General features: G+C 49.1%; 1 pseudogene; it reads right to left on the reverse strand.

The window, feature by feature from the left end:
* Positions 1-379: 379 nt before the first annotated feature.
* LOC140912996 (prostaglandin D2 receptor-like) lies at positions 380-23,534 on the reverse strand (annotated as a pseudogene).
* Between the last annotated feature and the right edge of the window lie 1,099 nt (positions 23,535-24,633).

A 24,633-nucleotide genomic window follows, 5' to 3' on the forward strand; every position in this document is an offset into this window, starting at 1 on the left:
GCTGAAAAATTTCAGGACCACACCTGTCTGCATAGGCACTGAATTCCTTGCTAAATTCAGTTTCCCTAAATTCACTTTGGACTAGTGAAGAATATGAACCTGCCATTTGATCCAGGCTTTGCTTTAGTTTCTTACTCCCATCTCTCCCAAGCAGTTCAGCAGATTTTCTGTGAAGCAGGTGATTACCCTCTTTTGCAGCCTCACTCACTACTGCAGTTACTTCTGCTTCATCATTTGCTCTCTGAATTCTTCCATCAACAAGGTTTGCCAGGCCCTTCATGAATGTGATTTGCTGACTGGTTAGCACATTTCCCAAACCACTGAGATTTAACACAATATTGATAACTACCGGCTCCACTTTTTGTAACCATTCCAATTTCTACTTCAACTCTTCCTTCTTCTCCTGCTCCCTGTCAGGTTTTTTCTCCAGTGCGGCTGCATCTTCTCTTTCCATCTCATTCAGAGTTTTCTTGATCTTTTGAGCATAAAAAGCGAATATCGCCTTCACTGTCTGCAATGACAGGAAACAGAAATGAAACATTTAAAAGAATTAATTTAAGCCCATTACAAAGGCAGAAGTGATTGAATCATAGACGACGATACTGTCCTATATAAAACCCCAAATCTGGGATGCTGTGGCCAGTGGCAGATCAGATTTCACACACACACACACGGTGACTGATACACCGTACTGTTGAGCTGACGGGACTGTCTGTGGAGGGGGGAAAAGGAGTTAGGTCTACATGGCTCACATAGTCCCTGGTGTCTCTACTGACAACATTAACACGGGGGACTTAATGCTAGTTCTGTTGGCAGTGTTTCTGAAGGGACACTTGTCCCCTAGGAAGAGGACCAAGACCGCCAACTCATTTGTCAAAGGGCACTGACCAGCCATCAGATCATCCCAACAGTGTGATGGAAACTCCACCTTGTTCACCCTGGGGCAGCCTCCCCTGCTCCCCCAAGCACTTCCATGGGTTTTCTCATGGCAGTGGGTGACTTGACCCATCAGCAGGTGTAGACACTGTAAAACTTCCCCAAGGTACAAATTAATTTTACCCTTTGCCCTTGGAATTTCCACTGCCACCACCAAACTTTAACTGGGTTTACTGGGAAACGTAGCTTGGACACGTCTTTCCCCCCCAAATCCTCCCAACCCTTGCACCCCACTTCCTGGGGAAGGTTTGGTAAAAATCCTCACCAATTTGCATAGGTGACCACAGACCCAAACCCTTGGATCTTAGAACAATGAACAAGCATTCAGTTTCCTTACAAGAAGACTTTTAATAGAAGTAAAGGAATCACCTCTGTAAAATCAGGATGGTAGATACCTTACAGGGTAATTAGATTCAAAACATAGAGAAACCCTGTAGGCAAAACCTTAAGTTACAAAAAAGACACACAGACAGGAATAGTCATTCTATTCAGCACAACTCTTTTCTCAGCCATTTAAAGAAATCATAATCTAACACATACCTAGCTAGATTACTTACTAAAAGTTCTAAGACTCCATTCCTCTTCTGTCCCCGGCAAAAGCAGCATACAGACAGCCCCAGACCCTTTGTTTTTCTCCCTCCTCCCAGCTTTTGAAAGTATCTTGTCTCCTCACTGGTCATTTTGGTCAGGTGCCAACAAGGTTACCTTTAGCTTCTTAACCCTTTACAGGTGAGATGATTTTTCCTCTGGCCAGGAGGGATTTTAAAGGGGTTTACCCTTCCCTTTATATTTACGACAGTGGGTCAATATCAAGTCATCAAATTAATCTAATTTTCAGGCGGATTTAAACATATAAAATAAACTAGGGAGGTTCTCACATTGCATAACTCACATAGGCTGAGCTCATTGCACCCACCTTGGGTTCCCTGCATCCCTCCATTTCCCCAAGTAGCTCCCTGCATCCCACCCACCCACCCCCCTCTATTTCAGGGGTTTCCTGCAAGTCTCTCCAAACTCTCCCCCCACACACACACCAGAGGTTGTGTGTGCCTTCCATTTCCCCCTTCTCCCATGGCAGGGGTTCTGTGCAGGGTCCCCTTCCCATTCCAGGGTCTCCTAATCTCCCCCAAACCAGGACTTCTGTGGGCCCCCCATTCACCCTTCCTCCCATGGCAAGGTGACCCATTCTCCTCCCATAGCACTGGCTCTGTGAGAAACTGCATTACTCCTTTGCCCTCATTTCTCCTTTTCCCCCCATGCCAAGGGCTCTTTCTGTCCCCCATTCCCTCATGCTAAAGGCTCTATGTGCCTCCTTCCCCCACTTTCTGCACCCCCCCCACCCAAACCAGGCATAACTCCATAACTCCATAGTAACTAGGGTGACCAGATTTAACAGGGAAAATATCAGGACACACAGAGGAAGCAAAAAACAAAAACAGAACCCGCCAGAGCTGCAGAAGAAAAACAAAACAAAACCAAAAAACGCCGGAGCAGCGAAAGCTGCAATATCGGGACAAATGGTGTCCTGACCGTGCATCAGTCGGGACGTGGGACAAAGACCTTAAAATCGGGACAGTACCGATTTTATTGGGACATCTGGTCACCCTAATAGTAACAAAGATTTTAGTCTGGGAAATGCCTTGGCTTCTTAACTAAAAGTCTCACACATGCTCACTAAACCAGAAACCTCATTAGAATGTGACCATGTGACGTTCCTAATGATTTGAAGATTGGTAGTTGTGAACAATGGAGATGTGGCCCTTCCTAAGGCATTAAAGCCCTCTATCCCTTTCATAACCATATAATTTTGACAGATTTCTATGTCCTCCTTTTGGCTTATGTCCTCCACTCTTATTTTTGGACTGTACAGTTTTAGTGTGGTGGCCATTTTGAATTTTTTTATGGGGAACATTAGGATATTTGTGTGTGTGTTTCACATTTAGAGCCATTGTAAAGGTTAGAAGAAAAATATTTTCAGAAGAAAATAGGCTTTTTACACATTTTAAATAAAGAGAGGCTATAGAACAGCTGAGCAAAGCAAACGTTTCAGCCTGTTATGGACAGAGAGAGAAAATAAACTTGGAGAGGCTGCAGAGAAAGTTTCAAAACAACAGGAAAAGAGGAAAGCCTGTAACCCTGGCCAAGATACACACAGCTGGGAGCACATGGCTCTCCTTTGTCTTAGATAACTCTGTTTTAGTTCTACAAAAAGCCTTACTTCTTAGAGTCCAGACTGTGCCGCCTTCTTATGAATACGCAAGCGAACATAAGGTACCGGAGAGAGGCAGAAGAGAGGACAAAGGAAAGAGGACTGTGTGATGGAGTCATCCTGGAGATGGAGCAACTAAAATCCCCCGAGGAGCAGAAACTCTCAGGTAATGCAGCAGACTCCTGGAAGACACTCCAGAGCCTCCTCATCAAACCTACCTCTATTCCCTCCTCCCCCTATCTCCTTCTCCCCCTAACCCTCCTTCCTCTGCCTGAACAGCTGATCACAGGCACACAGGAGCCACGGGGGGCGGAGGGGGAGGAGCTTATCGGGGGGGCTGCCGATGGGTGCTGAGCACCCATCATTTTTTTTCTTTGGATGCTTCAGCCCTGGAGCACCCACAGAGTCAGTGCCTATGGGCATGGGCAGCGAGTTCTATGGGCCCATGGAGCTCGGGCACCAGGAATATTCCTGTCCCAGGGGGCCGGCTCCAGCAAAGAACCCCTGCCGCCCCCGGGCGATTTAAAACAGCCCGAGGGCTCCCGCCGCCACCCAGCGGGGCTGAGCAGCTTCCCGCGCACTAGTTCCATGGGGCTGCCAGCAGGTCCTTGCAGCCCGTGTGAGGGGGTTATGCCGCTGTGCGCTGCCCCTGCCCCAAATGCCCCTGCGGCCAATGGGAAGCTGCAGGGGTGGTGCCTGGAGACAGCAGCGTGAGGAGACCCCCCGGCCTGCCCCACCTGGGAGCCGCTGCCGGAGGGGGTGCCCCAAGTAAGCATCAACCCCCCCCATCCACTTCCAGAGCCGGCACCCACACCCCCTCCACAAACACACCCTCTGGCCCCCAAATTTCCTCCTGCACCCCCACCGCCGCACCTCCTCTCACCCCGAAAACTCCCTCCCAGAGCCTGCACCCCTCACCCCCTCCTGCACCCCCCTCCTGCACCCCACACCCCCTCCACAAACACCCCCTCCGGCCCCCAAATTTCCTCCTGCACCCCCACCGCCGCACCTCCTCTCGCCCCGAAAACTCCCTCCCAGAGCCTGCACCCCTCACCCCCTCCTGCACCCCCATCCTGCACCCCACACCCCCTCCACAAACACACCCGACCCCCAAATTTCCTCCTGCACCCCCACCGCCGCACCTCCTCTCGCCCCGAAAACTCCCTCCCAGAGCCTGCACCCCTCACCCCCTCCTGCACCCCCATCCTGCACCCCACACCCCCTCCACAAACACACCCTCCGGCCCCCAAATTTCCTCCTGCACCCCCACTGCCGCACCTCCTCTCGCCCCGAAAACTCCCTCCCAGAGCCTGCACCCCTCACCCCTCCTGCACCCCCATCCTGCACCCCACACCCCCTCCCCCAACTCCCTCTTGCATTGCCACCCCTCCCCTGCACCTATTTTTGTCCCCAAACTCCTCCCAGAGCCTGCACACCCACCCCCTCCTGCACCCCCGCCCCCTGCCCAGAGCCTGCACCCAGCACCCAAACTCGTTCCCAGAGCCTGCACTCCAGACCCCCTCCCCACCCAAACTCCCTCCCAGAGCCCGACCTCTCACCCCTTCTGCACCCAAATTCCCTTCCAGAGCCTGCACCCTGCACCCCTCTTGCACCCCAATCCCCTGCCCCAGCCCAGCACCTGCACCCAAACTCCATCCCAAAGCCTGCACCCCAGACCCCGTCCCCCACCAAACTTCCTCCCAGAGCCCAACCTCTCACCCCTTCTGCACCCAAATTCCCTTCCAGAGCCTGCACCCTGCACCCCTCTTGCACCCCATCCCCTGCCCCAGCCCAGAGCCTGCACCCAAACTCCATCCCAGAGCCTGCACCCCAGACCCCGTCCCCCACCAAACTTCCTCCCAGAGCCCAACCTCTCACCCCTTCTGCACCCAAACTCCCTCTCAGAGCCTGCATCCCCACTCCCTCGTGCACCCCAATCGCCTGAACCCCAGACCCCCTCCCCCACCCAAACTCCCTCCCAGAGCTTTAGGCAGGTGTGTGGGGGGAGTTTGGGTGGGGGGGGGGTGAGGGTTCTGTGTGTTCTGGGCACCACCAAAATTTCTACAAACCTGCCGCCCCTGCCTATGGGTAGCCCTGAACACACGTATCTGTTTATCAGGCTTCTGTCCTTAGTATCCTCCTTTATGGCTGTGAAAGCTGGGTCACATACTCCAAGCAGGAGTGGAGATTGAACAGTTCCCACCTCTGCTTTCTTGGAGTCACTTGGTACCAGTGGATCATCAATAACGAGATCCATGAGAGAACCAGCCTACAGTCTATGCAGACTATGCTGGACGCTCGCTTGCTTCACTGTCTGGGACACGTGACTCGCATGCCTCAAGATCGTCTGTGGAAGGCCGTGCTCTGTGGCCAACGTAAGAACTCCTGTGACGCAGAGGAAGGCCAAAGCTCCGATACAGTGACAAGGGTCAAGCAAGGTCTCAAGAAATTCAGGATTCCCAGTGACAACTGGGAGAACTCTGCCCACAACTGCTCAGCTGGGAGGAACTGGGTTAAAACTGGTGCAGTCACGGTGGAGAGCCATCAGAGAGCCCAGGCTGAGGCTCACAGACAAGGAAGGAAGCAGAGTGGGCTCCAACCTCTATCTGGCGAGAAGACCTGTAGCCACTGGGAGAAGGTTTGCTGCTCACGTATCAGACTCTTTTCCCCATACCATCGCTAAGCACCACTGGGGACCAACTTTGTTGCATCTCCTTTCATCTGTCAAGATGTTTGACGGCCATATACCATATGCGCTGTAGTTCATATCTGATTGTGTAGGTCTGGTATATAAGTACAGCTGGGAATACTCAGGGGTGATGGCCACCCTCTCCCCTGCAGAGGGAAATAGACCTGGATATAATCTGATAGGGAACCATCACAAATGCTAATTGGATTGTACCTGGGTCAGACGCAGCAGGAAGGAGAGTGACCCCAGACAAAACCTGGCAAAAGCTGATCAGGGTGGAGGGATTGGTTCCCCTTACAGGGAATATGGGACACCCAAAGAAAGTGATGGCATATTTTAAACTAGTTTCCCCCACAGACATGAAGCCAGAGAAAGACAGAGGCAGGAGTAAGGGAAGGAGCTCCGCCTCCCGCCTCTCCATTGGCTATGGTAGCATTGCAGGGGATATAGAAATCTATGTGTGGTGAAAGGATCACTCGCCAATTGTTCCAAAGTCAGAATACAATTTTGTTGGGTTTTTTTCATGAAAATCTTTTGGTTAATGGGATTAAATTGGGAGACAAGGGGGAAGATAATCTCCATCCAAGAATATTAAAGGAACTGGCACATGAAATTACAAGCCCAATAGCAAGGATTTTTAATGAATCTGTACACTTGCGGGTTGTGCCCTGTGACTGGAGAATTGCTAATACTGTTCTTATTTTTAAGAAAGGGAAAAGAAAGTCAACCTGGAAACTACAAGCCTGTTAGTTTGACCTCAGGTGTATCCAAGGTACTGGAATTTTGAAAGAGAAAGTGGTTAAGGACATAGAGGTACATGGTAGTTGGGATAAAATACAACATTGTTTTACAAAAGGTAGATCCTACCAGTCCAACCCAATTTTCTTCTTTGAGAAGATAACTGATTTTTCAGACAAAGGAAAAGCAGTAGATCTAATCAACCTGGATTTAAATAAGGCATTAGATACAGTTCCACATAGGGAATTATTAGTTAAATTTGAGAAGACGAGGATTAATATGAGAATAGAAAGGTGGATAAGGAACTCTTTAAAGAGGAGACTACAATGGGTCATGCTGAATGGTAAACTGTCAGGCTGAAGGGAGTTTACTAGTGGTGTTCCTCAGGGGTCAGTCTTGGGATCAATCTGATTTAACATTTTTATTACTGACCTTGGCACAGAAAGTGGGAGTGTGCTAATAAAATTTGCGGATGACACAAAGTTGGAGAATATTGCTAATATGGAGGAGGACCGGAATATCATATAAGGAGATCTGGAGGACCTTGAAAACAGGAGTAATAGAAATGGGATGAAATTTAATAGTGTGAATTGCAACATCATGCATTTAGGGACTAACAAGAACAATTTTTGCTATAAGCTGGGGATGTACCAGTTGGAAGTGACAGAAGAGGAGAAAGACCTGGGTGTATTGTTTGATCACATGATGACTACGAGCTACCAATGTGATGCAGCCATGAAAAAGGCTAATGCGGTGCTAGGATGCATCAGACGAGGTATTTCCAGTAGAGACAGGGAAGTGTCAGTACCATTAAACAAGGCACTGGTAAGACCTCATCTGGAATACCGTGTACAATTCTCCTCTCCCATGTTTAAGAAAGATAAATTCAAACTGGAATAGGTGCAGAGAAGGGCTACTAGGAATGGAAGATCTACCTTATGAGAGGAGACTCAAAGATTTTTGCTTGTTTAACGTAACCAAAAGAAGGCTGAGGGGAGATATGATTGCTCTCTATAAATACATCAGAGGGATAAATAACAGGGAGGGAGAGGAGTTATTTTAGTTTAGCACCAATGCGGACACAAGAACAAATGGCTATAACTGGCCATCAGTAAGTGTAGGCTTGAAATTAGATGAAGGTTTCTAACCATCAGAGGAGTGAAGTTCTGGAACAGCCTTCTAAGGGGAGCAGAAGGGGCAAAAAGCCTAACTGATTTCAAGACTGACCTTGATAAGTTTATGGAGGGGATGGTATAACGAGACTGCCTACAATGGCATTCGGCAACAGCCAGTCTGTGACTCCTAGTAGACAATAACACCGACGGCCGGTGATGGGACAGTAGATGGGGAGGGCTCTAAGTTACTACAAAGAATTCTGTCCCAGGTGTCTGGCTGGTGGGTCTTGCCCACATGCTCAGGGTCTAACTGATGGCCATATTTGGGGTCAGGAAGGAATTTTCCTCCTTGTGAGACTGGTAGAGGGTTGGTTTGTTTGTTTTTATAGGCTTCCTCTGCAGCATGGGGCATGGGTCACTTGCAGGTTTCAACTAGGGCAAATGGTGGATTCTCTGTAACTTGACATTTTTAAATCATGATTTGAGGACTTCAGTAACTCAGCCAGAGGTTCTGGGTCTATTACAGGAGTGGGTGGGTGAGGTTCTGTGGCCTGCAACATAGAGGAGGTCAGACTAGATGATCCTGATGGTCCCTTCTGGCCTTAAACTTTATGAATCTATGCTCTAGGTATCAGTGATTCCTGAATGGAGAATTGCAGGACCCCAGAACTAATTTGTGTGAACTATATTTGAATAAATGGTTGAGAATTAATGGTAATTTTATGCCATTGTTCTTCTTAAAGGAAAATTTCTCCTTCAGCAGGTTCTGAAAAACAATTTTCTACTGCAGAGAACTCCAGGAGAAAACTGACCTCTTCCAAAATGGCTGCTGCTCACCCTAGTTCTAAAAGGACTTGAGGCCTCAGGATCCTTGCCTATGATGCTAGCCTCCATCACTCACACTTTGAACAAGCTCCTTTGTGCTTTCTCCCATGCTGCCCCCCCCGCACTTGGGAGGAGGTCGCAATAAATATCAACAAAACTACTTAATCTTCCGCCTTCAAATCCCTCCTCAAAACTCTCCTTTGCTGCAATGCCTAAAAATCCCTGTTTGTACAGTGCCTAGCACAATGGAGAGTCCTGGTCCATGGCTGGGGTACCCAGGTACTACCGGAATACACCTAATATGATTCTTTCCAGAGGGACCTAGGGTTGTGAGGCAGCTCCTTACCACCTGCCCTTAGTGTGAGGAAGCTTTTTCTATGCCTGTACTGGGTCAGCTCCCCAGCTTGGCCAAGGGTAACACAAGCCCTCCCCTCACGGCCTCAGAGGCCCCGCTCTCACTCTACAGGTTAGCACTTGGTACATTCCAACCCTTGAGCCCCTCCCTGGTGTGTCCAGTCTCTGATCACTGGACACTCTCAGTATGCACACATCTGCTGCTTCCAAAGAAACAGTGCACCCCAGCTTACCAGTTACACCTCAGATCATCGCTCCACTCAACTCACAGCACTTAGATATGTTCATAGTGAGATCCAATATCAGTTCATTTACCAAAGCACAGAGGTTCAAGTAGTAGCAAGTAGAAGTATTGAAAACAAATGGCTACATATAAAATAAAATCACCACATGCATTCTAGAGCCTAGACTTAATTAACAAGCTGCTCTCATGTCTAATAAATAATTGCTCATCCAAAACCATTCCAACGCTTTTCATCCAGGCAATCTGTGACCTTATTTCATGAGACAAACATGCTGTCACTTGATTTCCTTGGTAAAGGACCCAGGATGTCCCTGGGCACCTGTCATAAATATAAAGGGAAGGGTAACCATCTTTCTATATACAGTGCTGTAAAATCCCTCCTGGCCAGAGGCAAAAGCTTTCACCTGTAAAGGGTTAAGAAGCTAAGATAACCTCGCTGCCACCTAACCCAAAATGGCCAATGAAGGGACAAGATTCTTTCAAATCGGGGGGGGGGGGGGGAACGACAAAGGGTTTGCTCTGTCTGTGTGATGCTTTTGCTGGGAACATATCAGGAATGCAGCATCACAACTCCTGTTAAGTTAGTAAGTAATCTAGCTAGAAATGCGTTAGATTTCCTTTTGTTTAATGGCTGGTAAAATAAGCTGTGCTGGATGGAATGTATATTCCTGTTTTGTGTCTTTTTGTAACTTAAGGTTTTGCCTAGACGGATTCTCTATGTTTTAAATCTGATTACCCTGTAAGGTATTTACCATCCTGATTTTACAGAGGTGATTCTTTTACCTTTTCTTTAATTAAAATTCTTCTTTTAAGAACCTGATTAATATTTCATTGTTCTTAAGATCCATGGGTTTGGGTCTGTGTTCACCTGTACAAATTGGTGAGGATTCTTATCAAGCCTTCCCAAGGAAAGGGGGTGTAGGGCTTGGGGGGATATTTTGGGGGAAGACGTCTCCAAGTGTGCTCTTTCCCTGGTCTTTGTTTAAAACGCTTGGTGGTGGCAGCATATGGTTCAAGGACAAGGCAAAGTTTGTACCTTGGGGAAGTTTTTAACCTAAGCTGGTAAAAATAATTTTAGGGGGTCTTTCATGCAGGTCTGCACATCTGTACCCTAGAGTTCAGAGTGGGGAAGGAACCTTGACATGGTGTTAGAGGTGAGATCATTTTGAACCAGAAGCACAGCAAGATTTTAAAAGGTTTTGTAAAAGGTGATTACAGCTGTAGATTCTGTCTCTCTGCCTGGGGGACAGAGCAGCAAGCCTAACAAAAGGATTTTTCTGTAGGCTGAGAACAGCTATCACATAAAATAGGTATCAGGTTACAGCACAGCAAAATTTTACAAGCCAGGTTTTTTTTTTCTTTCTAACTCTCAGGTATAGCTAGGTTAAAAACAGAGAGGTTAGAATGACAGAGAGCAATACTCAACAGAAGCTGGAATTAGCCAGATTTGAGGCTAAGGAAAAACAAAAGGAACATGAAAGACGGGTAAAACTCAGACAGATGGAGATGGATGCACAAGCAGCCAAAGAAAAAGAAAGGGAGGCTGCCCACAGAAGAGAAATGGAGGCAAAAGAAATGGAGGAGAAAAAAAAGAGAGGAAGCATGCTTTGGAGATGAAGAAGGCAAAGACTCAGCAAAATATACTGAATAATCCTAACAATTCTTCTCCAACAATCCACATATGGGAGCTACTATGTCCACAGTATGATGAATCCAGTGATATTGCTGAAAATTTTCTCACCTGTGCACACTCCATCAAATTCCTAAAGCTCACAAAATAACCACACTGGTCGCAAAATTGACTGAAAGAGTTCTGAACATATTCAATAAGATGCCTATTGATAAGGCTTCTGACTATAATAAATTCAAGGATTTGGTTTTAAAGCAATTTCAAGGTACACCTGAAACTTACAGAGTAAAATTTAGATTCCTTAAGAGAGGGCCTGGACTAAGTAATGTAGTTTATGTAAATCAGATGAAGGATCTGTTAGATAAATTGGTCAAAGGAAGGGGTGAAACTAGCTTTGAGAAGTGTGTGATTTGATGACACAGGAGCAATTCCTGAATATGTCCAAGGAGGATACAGACTCATAGGCTCATAGACATTAAGGTCAGAAGGGACCATTATGATCATCTAGTCTGACCTCCTGCACAATGCAGGCCACATAATCTCACCCACCCACTCCTGCAATAAACCTCTCACCTATGTCTGAGCTCTTGAAGTCCTCAAATCATGGTTTAAAGACATCAAGTGCAGAGAATCCTCCAGCAAGTGACCTGTGCCCCATGCTACAGAGGAAGGCGAAAAACCCCCAGGGACTCTTCCAGTCTTCCCAGGAGGAAAATTCCTTCTTGACCCCAAATATGGCGGTCTGCTGAACCCTGAGCATGTGGGCAAGACTCACCAGCCAGATACCCAGGAAAGAATTCTCTGTAGTAACTCAGATCCCACTCCATCTAACATCCCATCACAAGTCATTGGGCCTATTTACCATGAATATTTAAAGATCAATTAATTGCCAAAATCATGTTATCACATCATACCATCTCCTCCATAAACTTATCGAGTTTAATCTTGAAGCCAGATAGGTCTTTTGCTTCCCTTGGAAGGCTATTCCAGAACTTCACTCCTCTGATGGTTAGAAACCTTCGTCTAATTTCAAGTCTAAACTTCCCAATGGACAGTTTATATCCATTTGTTCTTGTGTCCACATTGGTATTGAGCTTAAATAATTCCTCTCCCTCTCTGGTATTAATCCCTCTGATATATTTATAGAGAGCAATCATATCTCCCCTCAACCTTCTTTTAGTTAGGCTAAACAAGCCAAGCTCCTTGAGTCTCCTTTCATAAGACAAGTTTTCCATTCCTCGGATCATCCTAGCAGCCCTTCTCTGTACCTGTTCCAGTTTGAATTCATTCTTCTTAAACATGGGAGACCAGAACTGCACACAGTATTCCAGATGAGGTCTCACCAGTGCCTTGTATAACGGTACTAATACCTCCTTATCTCTACTGGAAATACCTCGCCTAATGCATCCCAAGACTGCATTAGCTTTTTTCACAGCCATATCACATTGGTGGCTCATAGTCATCCTGTGGTCAACCAATACTACAAGATCCTTCTCCTCCTCCTTTACTTCTAATTGATGCGTCCCTAGCTTATATCTAAAATTCTTGTTATTAATCCCTAAATGCATGACCTTACACTTCTCACTATTAAATTTCATCCTATTACTATTACTCCAGTTTACAAGGTCATCCAGATCCTCCTTTATGATATCCTGGTCCTTCTCTAAATTGGCAATACCTCCCAGCATTGTATCATCCGCAAACTTTATTAGCACACTCCCACTTTTTGTGCCAAGGTCAGTAATAGAAAGATTGGTCCCAAAACCAATCCCTGAGGAACTCCACTGGTAACCTCTCTCCAGTCTGACAGTTCACCTTTCAGTATGACCCGCTGTAGTCTCCACTTTAACCAATTCCTTATCCACCTTTCAATTTTCATATAGATCCCCATCTTTTCCAATTTAACTAATAATTCCCCATGTGGCACGGTATCAAATGCCTTACTGAAATCTAGGTAAATTAGATCCACTGCGTTTCCTTTGTCTAAAAAATCTGTTACTTTCTCAAAGAAAGAGATCAGGTTGGTTTGGCATGATCTACCTTTTGTAAAACCATGTTGTATTTTGTCCCATTTACCATTGACCTCAATGTCCTTAACTATTTTCACCTTCAAAATTTTTTCCAAGCCCTTGCATACTACAGAAGGCAAACTAACAGGCCTGTAGTTACCCAGATCACATTTTTTCCTTTTCTTAAAAATAGGAACTATGTTAGCAATTCTCCAGTCATATGGTACAACCCCTGAGTTTACAGATTCATTAAAAATTCTTGCTAATGGGCTTGTAATTTCATGTGCCAATTCCTTTAATATTCTTGGATGAAGATTATCTGGGCCCCCCGATTTAGTCCCATTAAGCTGTTTGAGTTTCGCTTCTACCTCAGATATGGTAATATCTACCTCCATATTCTCATTCCCATTTGTCATGCTACCATTATCCCTAAGATCCTCATTAGCCTTATTAAAGACTGAGGCAAAGTATTTGTTTAGATATTGGACCATGCCTAGATTATCCTTAACCTCCACTCCATCCTCAGTGTTTAGCAGTTCCACATCTTCTTTCTTTGTTTTCTTCTTATTTATATGGCTATAGAACTTTTTACTATTGGTTTTAATTCCCTTTGCAAGGTCCAACTCTACTTGACTTTTAGCCTTTCTCACTTTATCCCTACATGTTCAATAAGGATAAGTGCAGGGTCCTGCACTTAGGACGGAAGAACCCAATGCACAGCTACAGACTAGGGACCGAATGGCTAGGCAGCAGTTCTGCGGAAAAGGACCTATGGGGGTGACAGTGGACGAGAAGCTGGATATGAGTCAGCAGTGTGCCCTTGTTGCCAAGAAGGCCAATGGCATTTTGGGATGTATAAGTAGGGGCATAGCGAGCAGATCGAGGGACGTGATCGTTCCCCTCTATTCGACATTGGTGAGGCCTCATCTGGAGTACTGTGTCCAGTTTTGGGCCCCACACTTCAAGAAGGATGTGGATAAATTGGAGAGAGTCCAGCGAAGGGCAACAAAAATGATTAGGGGACTGGAACACATGAGTTATGAGGAGAGGCTGAGGGAGCTGGGATTGTTTAGCCTGCAGAAGAGAAGAATGAGGAGGGATTTGATAGCTGCTTTCAACTACCTGAAAGGGGGTTCCAAAGAGGATGGCTCTAGACTGTTCTCAATGGTAGCAGATGACAGAACGAGGAGTAATGGTCTCAAGTTGCAGTGGGGGAGGTTTAGATTGGATATTAGGAAAAACTTTTTCACTAAGAGGGTGGTGAAACACTGGAATGCGTTACCTAGGGAGGTGGTAGAATCTCCTTCCTTAGAGGTTTTTAAGGTCAGGCTTGACAAAGCCCTGGCTGGGATGATTTAACTGGGAATTGGTCCTGCTTTGAGCAGGGGGTTGGACTAGATGACCTTCTGGGGTCCCTTCCAACCCTGATATTCTATGATTCTATGATTCTATGTTCTGACCTCAATAAGGTAGCTTTCCTTGCTGATCCCTCCCATCTTCCACTCCATGTATGCTTTCTGCTTTTTCTTAATCACCTCTCTGAGATGCTTGCTCATCCAGCTTGGTCTACAACTCCTGCCTATGAAATTTTTCCCCCTTTCTTGGGATGCAGGCTTCCAACAGCTTCTGCAGCTTTGACTTGAAGTAATCCCAGGCCTCATCTGCCTTTAGATCCATAAGTTCTTCAGTCCAATCCACTTCCCTAACTAATTTCCTTAATTTTTGAAAGTCAGCCCTTTTTGAAATCAAAAACCCTAGTTGCAGATTTATTTTTGTTTATCCTTCCGTTCAGTTTAAACTGAATTAGCTCATGATCACTTGAGCCAAGATTATCCCCTACAACCATTTCTTCTATGAGGTCCTCACTACTTACCAAAACCAAATCTAAAATGGCATCCCCTCTAGTCGGTTCAGCAACTACCTGCTGAAGGAATCCATCAGCTATCACATCTAGGAAAATCTGAGCCCTATTATTATTACTAGCACTCGTCCTCCAGTCTATATCTGGGAAGTTAAAGTCTCCCATGATCACACAGTTTCCATTAGTATTTACTTCATTAAAAACATTAAAGAGGGCTCTATCCATATCCAAATTAGATCCCGGCGGTCTACAGCACACCCCAAGCACTATCCCAGGGGAGGCTCTAGTAGTTTTCTTCCCCAATGTGATTTTTGCCCAGACGGACTCTGTCTTATCCATTCCATCGCTTCTTATTTCTTTACATTCTACCTCATCATTGATATACAGTGCTACTCCACCACCTTTACCTTTATTTCGGTCTTTCCTAAACAGCACAGACCCTTCAATACCTGTAGTCCAGTCATGACGACTATTCCCCCATGTTTCTGTTATCCCTATAATATCTGGTTTCACTTCCTGCAGCAGTAGCTCTAGTTCCTCCATTTTGTTACCTAGACTCCTCGCATTGGTGTACAAACATTTTAATTTTTGCTGTTTGGCCTTGCTCACATTCTGTACCCTATTAGGCATGGACATTCTACAGCCAGTATGACCTATTAGACTGGTATCCACACTGCCCTTCCTACATATATACATTCTCCAACCCACAGCTGTATCCTTTCTTACTTCGTTTTCTTCCCTCTCAATGCTAAAATCCGGCATGGAGATTACCTGGACATCTCCCAACCATCTCCCCCAAATTCCTAGTTTAAAGCTCCCTTAATCAGTTGTGCCAGCCTCCATCCTAGAAGTCTATTTCCTTCCCTACTCAGATGAAGTCCATCCCGAGAGAACTGTCCTCTGTCCATGAATGCCTCCCAGTGGCCATACATCCCAAAGCCCTCCTTATAGCACCACTGCCTGAGCCATCTATTTCCTTAAGCGTTGATAGTCATAATCTTGTCACACCTTTGTTGCCCTTTTCTAGGAACAGGCAGAATCCCACTGAAGATCACCTGAGCCTCGATTTCCTTAAGCGTCTTCCCTAGCCTAGCATAGTCTCCCTTGATACGTTGCAGCGAGAATCTACTGGTATCATTTGTTCCCACTTGAAGGGTAATCAGTGGATTCTTTCCCGCTCCCTTTAGGATCCTTTTCAACCTCAGGTCTACATCCCGTATCTTAGCACCTGGACGACAGCACACCCTTCTATTCTCTGGATCAGCTCTGGTTACAGGCCTGTCTATTCTTCTCAGTAAAGAGTCCCTGATCACGTAGACCTGCCTTTTCCTGGTGACCATGCCATTTTCCGGTCCATCCCCTGTTCCCTCTGGCTGCAAGTTCTTTCCATTCCTATTCTCCCTTGTAATCCTCTTCAATCCATCCTGTATCCTCCTGGGGCTCATATTTGGTGTAGTCTCCATTGACTCTTCCCCTTTTCCTATAGGACTAGCTGCTCTTCTCTTCTTTCTTGCTCTTCCACCTTCAGTGACTACCTGCTCAGCCCCTTCTTCATTTTCCAACTCAGCAAACCTATTCTTGAGCTCTATTTCTCCTTCACTAGCCCGTTTTTTCCTCTGCCTGGTTCTCTTAGTCCCATGCTTCTACTGTCCATTTTCTTCACCAAGCAGTCTCCCCTCAGAATTCTGCAGTCCTGCTTCCATCTGCAAGTCTGAGCTATTCCCTTCAGCTGGCTCATGTCTTATATATGATATAAAGCAGTGTTTATGGGATAACAAAATGGACTCAGCAGAAAGTCTTGCTTCTTATGCTGATCAATACGAGCAGTCCCAGACCGCCAGAGAGGAGGGGCAAGCTGGAACAAAACGGGTGGAGGGAGGAGAGAGGAACAACCCTAGTCACAGTTGGAGCGGATACCAGAAGGAACACCCTCAGACCGTACCCTACTACCGGGGGCAGCAGCAGCAACCCAGCCAAGGTAGGCCCCAAAGATAATGGGAAAAGTGGGGCCTTGCCCTCCCCTGTGGGTGGTCACACCAGCAGAGTCCTCTCCCCACAACAGCAGCAGCAGCCCCCAAGAAGTGGCGAGCAATCAGCTGGCACTGCCAGGACAACAACTCTGTATAGTGTGATACAGGAGGGCCAGGGAGCACTGGGATAGTGGTCGAGGGGAAATACATAAGCACTAGGCTAATTAAGGCATAGTTCCCTGTAGACTAGGGAGCGTGGCTACAGGTTAATTGGAGCACCTGCAGTCAATTAAGGCCCTGTCAGGAACCTAATAACACCCCCCGCCCTGGGGCATCAGGAAGTCAGAGAGAAGGAGTGAGGATTGGAGCTGTGCTATGAGACTTGAAAGACCAAAGACCTGAAGTAAGGGAGTCCTCCTTCCCCCAGTGTCTAAGGACTGCAGGTACCCCACCCAAGGGGGAAGAGAGTAAGAACCACAGGGGTTGAGAGGGGCTGGGGCTCAGAGGGAGGAGCAAACCCAGACCCCTTCCCTGCTTCCCTCTTTTACCACCTTCCTGGGTCACTAATGGGGCCCTCTGTGCCCCAAGAGCAAGGGAAAAGGGTGACATCTTAGTCCCCTGCCAAGAAAAGCCCAGCACCCACCATACTAACATTGTTCATCTTGTCACAGGACATAAAGTAGATATCTGGGGATTTGCAGGGCTCTGGTCATAACCTCTGCCTTTTCAGTTAGGGGTGAACTCTTCACATACCTCAATGCTCTCTAGTGGGATATCCCTATGGCATTCAGTCATGAAATCAGTAAGAGGGTCCCCCAAACAGAATATAATTTTTATAGCAAAGATTAGGACTGCTTCTCCGTGTGTGTCCACAGTTGGAGCCATTTTAAAAGTTAGAAGGAAAAACTATTTTTTTTCAGAAGAAAATAAGCTTTTTATATGTTTTAAATGTTAGTAAACAGAGGAATAAAATGCTAAGGCAGAAATCTGTTAACAGACCTTTTCAGAGAACAATAATTTTTATGCATTTAGGTTATTTTGAAATATAGTCTGAGAATAACTGTATGTGTGTTTTGAAATAGAGGCATTAAATATGAGTCAAAGTGGGGGTGGGTTAAACAAAACCCAAAGTGAGAGAGGATGCAGAACAGCTGAGAAAAGCAAAAAAGACTTTCAGGCATTTACAGAAAGAGACCATGAACTCAGAGAATGTTTCAAAACAGGTAAGGAAGAAAAGCTGTTTCTCTCTTCCCACCAGCTGTCTCTGCAGCTGCCACTACTCAAATGTCAAAACAATGAGGAGTCCTTGTGGCACCTTAGAGACTAACAAATTTATTTGAGTTTAAGCTTTCTTATGCTCAAATAAATTTGTTAGTCTCTAAGGTGCCACAAGGACTTCTCGTTGTTTTTGCTGATACAGACTAACACAGCTACCCCTCTGAAACCTGTCACTATTCAAATGTCAGTAATTCCAGGGCAGTCAGCCTTGGACAAGCCACGACTCTTTGCTGAGCCAATCACCAGGACTGGATTAACACTCCTGTGGGCCTGGGGCTATTAGATTTTATGGGGCCACTGGGGGTTTGGAGTGCGGGAATGGGCTCAGGGCTAGGGCAGGAGATTGAGGTGTGAGAGGGGGTGGGCTCTGGGGTGGGGCTAGGGATGGGATGGGGGTTGGGTGTGGCAGGAGGTGTGGGGTAAAGGCTCTAGATGCAAGTTTAGGTGCGGGAGAGAGTTCAGGGCTGGGACAGGGAGTTGGGGTGGAGGTGCAGGGTCTGGGAGGGCGTTTAGGTGCAGGGGAAGGGTAGCTTTGGGCTGGGGAAGGAGGTTGGGGTGCAGGAGGGGGTGTGGGGTGCAGGCTCTGGCCAGGAGGCACTTGCCTCGGGTGGCTCCTGGTCGGCAGAGCTAAGGCAGGATCCCGCTTGCCCTGGCTCCACACTGGTCTGCTCCTCGAGGTGGCCAGCATGTCTGGCGGAGGGGCCTGGCTGCTCTGCATGGTGCACGCTGCCCGTGTCTGCAGGTGCTGCCCCCGCAGCTTCCATTGGCCACTGTTCCCGGCCAATGGGAGCTGCAGAGCCAGTGCTGGGGGCAGGGGCAGCACACAGAGTTTCCCTGAACGCCCCTTGCCTAGGCCAGAGCTTGCGGATCCAGCCACGTGGGGGGTTAGGGGGCACTGAGGCTCGGGGACTGGTGTCTGGTCTGCGGCATGGATTCTTGCCGAGGGCTGGATGAAAAGAAGCAGCAGGCTGCGTCCGGCCTGTGGGGCCCCCCTTAGCCCGGGGCTCTGGGCTGCAGCCCCTAAAGCCCCTGCGCTAATCCAGCCCTGCCAATCACAAGCTATTCTTTAGGACTGGTTCAGGAAAATGCAATTCTATGACATCTAATGCCCCAAGAGGTGTGGCTTTTGTTCAATGATTGGGCTAAAACATACAAGGGTTTGTAGAAATACACCAGCCTTTTAAAAACTAGTGCTAGCTTGCTTTTTAAAGTTTGGCCTACAGGAAAACTGCTCTAAAAATTACTACATGTAAACTGGAGATAAAGGTTGAGGTTTACACACTTCACACAAAACCCACACAGGCTACCTCAAAAGACCAACCAACCAGTCTATGTAAAACAGATAGCAACATATTTTACCAGACAGAGGGCTATTTCTCCTCCACACTCTTTCTTTCCTAACCTCTTAAAAATCTCAGTGCTGTTAAACCAAGTAAAGTTTTAACCAACAAACTTTTAAAGCACCAACCAAAAGGAGCATGGGTGTAGATTTCCTTTTTTAGAAAATTGATGTAAATTTAGCAGACACTCTTATTTGTTTTTAGTTTTGTACCAGGAATCAAATAACCTCTTTTTTTTACATAAAGATTTTAGCCCTTGTCTTTAAAAATGGTACGAAGACTCTCATGAAAGTCTGTTCTGTGCCTTTAAGAGCAGAGCATGGGCTAGTGAGAAGGAGCTGAAAGTTGTCTAAGCTCCCACCAGTCTCTCTGCAGCCCAAGCTTCTCCAGCTGGGGGTCACAACCCCCAGTCCTACCATGGTGATCAGTGGGGAAGGGTCAATGGGATGGTTATAGGGGAGATCCCCTCTGCTGGGGTGATGAGTAGGGACAGAGAGACAGGAAGGTCGATACGGGAGCCAGCCTGGGGCTGGAGGCAATGAGCAGGGCCCCAGCGTGTACCCGGCCTTCTCCTAATTCTGCCTGTGCATCCCCCCGCTAATGACACAATCCCAGCCCAGGCCCAGCTACGTACCTGTTCCAGTAATGCTGGTTCCTAGAAGGCAAAAGAAGAGACAAAGGACACAGTTATACCCACAGTAACAACTGCAAGAACAGCAGCCTCTGGATCACCCCCTGCCTCTATTCATTGCATCCCTTATCCCCAGCCTCCGCATCAACCCTCCCTCTATCCGCTCTTCCCTAAATAACTTCCCCGCTCCCTATTTCCTCCTGTCCCTCTCTGTGCCCCCTTCTCTTCCTCCATTCCCTCTGCCCTCTCCCTGTGCCCCCTCCCGTTCCTGGGATGCCTCCTGCCCCCTCCATGATGCCTCCCCTCCCTCTGTTTCTTCCTTCTTAATTCCATGGCCTCTCCCCTCTCTGTATTGTATCCTCCCCCTCCCCATGTCCCCCACCTCCACCTTAATCCCTCCTCCCCCTTCCTGTGTCTCCTCTCCTACATCTATTCCCTCCTGCCCCATCCCAGATCCCGACTCCTTCTATTCCCTCTCCCTGTACCCCCTCCCTTACCTCTCTTCTCTCCTGCCCCTCCCGTGCCCCCTCCCACCTCTGCCCCATCCCCGTCTCACTCTATTCCTTCTTTCCCCTCCCCCAGAACACTCCCCTCCCTCCATTCCCTCCTCCCTCTCTCCCCAACTTCGATTTCCTCATCGCCCTCTTCTCTCATTCTTCCTTCCTACTCCTACCCCTGCACCCTGTCCTCCCTCTATTGCCTGCTCCCCCTCCCCGTGCCCCCTCTTGTTCCTCCATTCCCTCTTGCCCCTCTGTGGCCCCCTCCCCTCTGTTCCTATATCCTCCTCTCTCCATTTTCTCCTCTCTGTGCCCCCCCCCACTGTATTCCATCCTCCCCACTCTATGCTTCCTCCTCTCCTTAGGATAAAATATCAGAGTTGGAAGGGACCTCAGGAGGTCATCTAGTCCAACCCCCTGCTCAAAGCAGGACCAATCCCCAATATTTGCCCCAGATCCCAAACGGACCCCTCAAGGATTGAACTCACAACCCTGGGTTTAGCAGGCCAATGCTCACACCACTGAGCTATCCCCCCTCCCCTCCTTCTGTTTCCTCTTCCCTTTCCCTGTGTCTCTTCTCTTCCCTGTATTCCCTCTTCCACAGGCCCTTTCCCCCTCCCCTTCCTCTATCCCCTCCTCCCCCTCCCTCTGCAAATATTGACAACATTAAAATCCAACAAGTGCATCTCTCTTCACCCCTCCCCAGCCTGTCCTGCAGGCCCATTGTGGGGTGGGGGTGCTGGAGGGGCCTGGGCTTGGGCAAGGCAGGGGAAAGCACAGTAGGTGAAGGTTCATAGAGAGACACTAACAATGTGTTTAGTACCAGGGTGTAAGCCCCCACCAGTCTCACTCCAGGGTTTCTCCAGCTATGGGTGATGACGAGCCCCAGTCTTGCCACAGTGATTAGTGTGGAGGGGTTCCAGCTGGCTGCTCTGGGTAATGGTTGGTGGGAGGGCTATAAGGGAGATCCTCTCTGCTGGTGTGATGAGTAGGGACAGAGAGACAGGAAGGTCGATATGGGAGCCAGCCTGAGGCTAGAGGAAATGAGCAGGGCCCAAGCGTGTACTTGGCCTTCTCCTAATTCTGCCTGCTTATCCCCCCTGCGAATGACACAATCCCAGCCCACGCTCAGCTATGTCCCAGTGACGTCCCTTGAGATGATGGTTCTCCCTTCAAGGCAAAAGAAGGGACACAGGACACAATTATACCCACAATAACAACTGCAACACAGAGGACCCTGACCACCACCTGCCTCTATTCATTGTAACCTTCTCCCCAGCTTCCCCATCGACCCTTCCTGGGCACTTTTAGGTCTATTGGAACAATCCTATGTCTTTATTCATAAACAGGACACTCCCCTTCTGACTGGTTCTTCCTGTAGATTTCCTCTCTTGTAGATATCACAATCTCTCGGCACCTGGCTCAGTACACAAAAACGCACACGGTGTGAGGCATAGAATGCAACGTACACACATGGCCAGACAGGAAGATAGGCGTCTGTTACTTCCTGCCTGGGGGGTACATTCCTGTGATTTGTTTCCTCCTGGCAACCTGCCTTAATCCCAAATCCTCAAGAATATAATTTTCAGACTAGATCCATAATTCCCTAACTATGATCCCTACCTACATTTTGCAGTGATGATGACGGCTAGAGGGCCACCTGCTGTCGGTAACAGACCTCACATGCCACCCTTTGGTGAACAATAATGTAGAGACTTGACCCAGAAGATCCCTGTAAAACCCTCTGCACGCGCTGTGCCCTCCGTCATTTGGCACCAAAAGCTCCCTGAATCACACCTCACACGCTACATGGATGCAGCAGGGTCAGCCACTGGCTGATCTGCATGAATTGGCTCAGAACCCTCTTGTCTGGTGTCATATTCTTCAAGCTCCGCACTCCAGTGTCGCAGTCTGGAGTCGGTGCCTTTGTTCTGGAGCAGGGGCTGGTAGACCCCTGAATTCTCTGCTGAACGGGGGAGGCCGTAGCTGCCGGGCTGCCCACACAGCCACGTAATGTTCTTTGTCTGTGACACCGTCATTTCGTTCACTGGGCGTCAGTTTTTGTTTTACTAAAGCAGCAGGATGCTTTTTATTGCCTTCACCAGCTGGCGTTAGCAAGGCCCCCAGACCTGTGTTACCTGCACCAGTGAACAGAGCCAAGACTTTGTCCAAGTCTGGACTGGCCAGAGCAGGTTTCTCTGACAGCACCCACCAGCCAGAGCTGTTTGACGGCGCCCGGGGCTGGACACTGACCAGCGAGTGGCTGGTGGGAGGTGCTCGGGGGAGGAGGCAGAGAGTGTGCAGTGGGCGGGGGGGAGTGTTTCAGGAGAGGGGGTGGAGAGGAGTGAGTGGTGGGTGGGCTGGGGGGCCTCGGATGAGGGGGCAGAGTGGGGTCGGGAAGAGGTGGAGCGAGGGCGGGGCCTCGTGGTGGAGCGGGAGTGGAGCATCCACCGGGGAAAAACACAAGTCCGTGGGCCAGCAGGAGGAGGGGATCCAGCTGCATCATGTGCTCTGCTCTGTGGGGGGCGCTGTGCCTGGCCCGCCACCGGGCAGCTCCTGCCCTGCAGCCAGGGTCCACGCGGTCGAGGCTGCGCACGGGGGCCAGCACCAGCAAACACAGCAGGCCCACGTTGCGCACAGAGCAGCCCAGCACGGCGGTGACACTGCTGGCCGTGCGGATGAAGCACCAGGTGCCGTACTGCACGGGGGTGCGGAGCCCAGCAGTGGCAGGGCGCAGAAGGGGGCGCAGAGCACGATGGCAGCTGGGACCAGCAGTGGCAACCGAGTGGTGGCTGATGTGGGGCTGGTAGAAGTCAAGGGGGGCCCAGGGGAACAAGCACTCCAGGGCCATGGCCAGCAGCAGCAGCCTGGGGCAGCCCGAAGAAGGCCATGAGGAAGGTGAAGAGCCGACACAGGCTGCCCGGCTCCCCCCACCCCACCGCTGCTCCCCAGCCCAGGTCGCTGAGGCTCCAGCTGTGCGCGTAGTGACCAGCACCATGGGGCGGAGCAGGCCCTTGCCCAGCAGGTCAGTGACCGACAGCCTGCTCACCCGCAGGGAGAAGGCAGGAGCCCCCTGCAGCTGGTGCTGGCCCAGCAGGAAGGTAGCGAGTTCCCCGCAGCCCGGCACCGAAGAGCAGCAAGCTGGCAGTGCCGACTGGCCGCCCTCCATGGTGCGGCTGCTCCAGCAGCAGTAGCCACCAGCTTCCATGGGAGGCTGCAGGGAGAGCCTGGCTCGGCGTGTGGCCCTCAGGGGAGGAGGGATGGCGAGAGTGGTGAGCACGGTTCTGCCTTAGTGCTGCCTGGAGGGCATGGAGAGGGCTCCCCGGAGGTGTGGCAGCTCCGCATGGCATCGCCCGCTCCCCACCTGGCTGGGCAGAGGCTCCCGCCCCAAGCCCGCCTGCACTCACCCCCATTCTGGCAGCCCAGGCCTGCCAGCTACTGTCACTCGGACGGCACCCCCTGACCACGTCGCCCACCCCTAGGGCTGGCCCTGATTGTTATGAGCTGAGCAGGAATTGCTGAAGAGAGCAACATCATCTGTGTGAGCTCCAGCAAAGTCCTGTGACCCCACTAACAACTGTTAACAAGCCTCTGAAATGTGGCTCCTGCATTAATTAACCCAAATGGCAACACTTGACATTCATAAAGTCCTAAATCAGGTATGAAGGTGGATTTTTTTCTGTGCTTCGCTTTCTAAGGGAATTTGTCAGACCAGGGCTGCTCACTCAGCTGCCGTGACTCACCCTCCAGCAGTGACTCAGCCCCTGGGACACGCTGCAGCCGCCTATCCCTGAGCAGGGCCCAGGTCAGGTGACTCCCAGCCACAGGTATTTCACTGATCCCGCCTGAGCTACCAGTTAGTGTGTGCAACAGCATCACCTGGAGACAAACCCTCCTGCTGCCTCACAATGTTGTTGCCTTCTTCCAGCCCACTCCGGCCTTGTCTGTGCCCTACTCTGGCCTTGCTCCAGCCCTGCTCCTGACCCGCTCCATCCCTGCATCTTCCTGCTTACCCCCAGAACCCTGGAATGACTCCAGCCCGGCTTCAACCTTTGGCCTGCAGCTGGACTCTGACTACGCTACTGATTTGGCTTGTCCATGGACTCTGACCTCAGTTCTGACCCACAGTCTGTCCCCAGACCCCTGTTTCAGTGCCACTCTCAGCCCGATCCCGACCACCACGCCAACGACCAGGCCTGACTGCCTGGAACCAGAGCCTGACACTTTATTAAATCCAAGGTGATCAGGAACTTTGCCCTGACTAAAGTGTCTAGCACGTCATCAATTCTGGGCATAGGGTATGTATC

This window comes from Lepidochelys kempii, chromosome 6, assembly GCF_965140285.1.
Source record: "Lepidochelys kempii isolate rLepKem1 chromosome 6, rLepKem1.hap1, whole genome shotgun sequence".
Taxonomy (NCBI): Eukaryota; Metazoa; Chordata; order Testudines; family Cheloniidae; genus Lepidochelys; species Lepidochelys kempii.